Source organism: Carassius auratus, unplaced genomic scaffold, assembly GCF_003368295.1.
Source record: "Carassius auratus strain Wakin unplaced genomic scaffold, ASM336829v1 scaf_tig00217960, whole genome shotgun sequence".
NCBI classification, from domain to species: domain Eukaryota; kingdom Metazoa; phylum Chordata; class Actinopteri; order Cypriniformes; family Cyprinidae; genus Carassius; species Carassius auratus.
The window spans coordinates 52,501-53,628 of NW_020529326.1; positions in this window are offsets into that span (position 1 = coordinate 52,501).

The window sequence follows — 1,128 nt, forward strand, 5'->3', positions numbered from 1 at the left end:
ACTAGGCTGAAAATAAATATTAAATGCAAACTTAATTTAAAGTAAAATCAATATATAAACAATAAAAAAATCCCAGGTCTGAGTTAGAGTAAATATAAAATAACAAAATACCATTTACCCTGAAAACACAATTTTCACTCAGAAATTGATCATAAATTTCACAAATAATCACAAAGAAATGGTAAGTAATGCGATAATAAAATAAAATTAAATAAAATAAAATAAAATTAAATTAAATTAAATTAAATTAAATTAAATTAAATTAAATTAAATTTAATTTAATTTAATTTAATTTAATTTAATTTAATTTAATTTAATTTAATAATCATATAAAATAAAATAAAATAAAATTAAATAATTAGATGAAAAATGTCAAACTAATAAACTATAAACTAACTAAAATAAAATAAGTTTAAGATGAAAAAAATGGTGTGGAAACAATTTATCATTGAGAAATTGCTAATAAATTTCACAGACAATCACAAATAAATGTTAAGTAATGTAATGACATAATAAAATATAAAAAAAGGAAATTATTTTATGAACAACTTAAAACTTAAAAACTGGAAACTAACTGAAATAAAACAAATTAAAGATGAAGCACTAAAGTTACTAACACTGAAACAGATATAAATGAAAGCTAAACAGAAGCATGAAAACATTCAAATGACAAAAGCACATAGCAAAATGTAACTAGAATGAAAAAAATAAAAGTAAAGACAATTCATTATGTAAATAATACTAAAATAACACCGGTTTGAGATCACAACTGACTCTGTTGACTTTCTTAATACATGCTCCTGCTCTTATTGTGAAGGATTCATCAGCGCACGTTATTCTTGTAATCATTCATCAAACAGATATGAACTCGCTCTTTTCGGCTGACGTCACAAAACCAGGTTCGCAGCTGGACAACATCAACATCAAGACTCGCTTTACATTTTCTCAGATTTCACTCTGAAATGCGTCGCATTACGGAAGTCAAATGTGTTGTTGACACATCTAAATATATGCAGATCAATTATAAACTACTTCCCCAAAACAATATTGCATTTCCAAAAGTCTGTTTATGTCATTACTTGAGCGATCGACACAGAGAAACAGAGCGCTAACAACACGCTGCAGAAA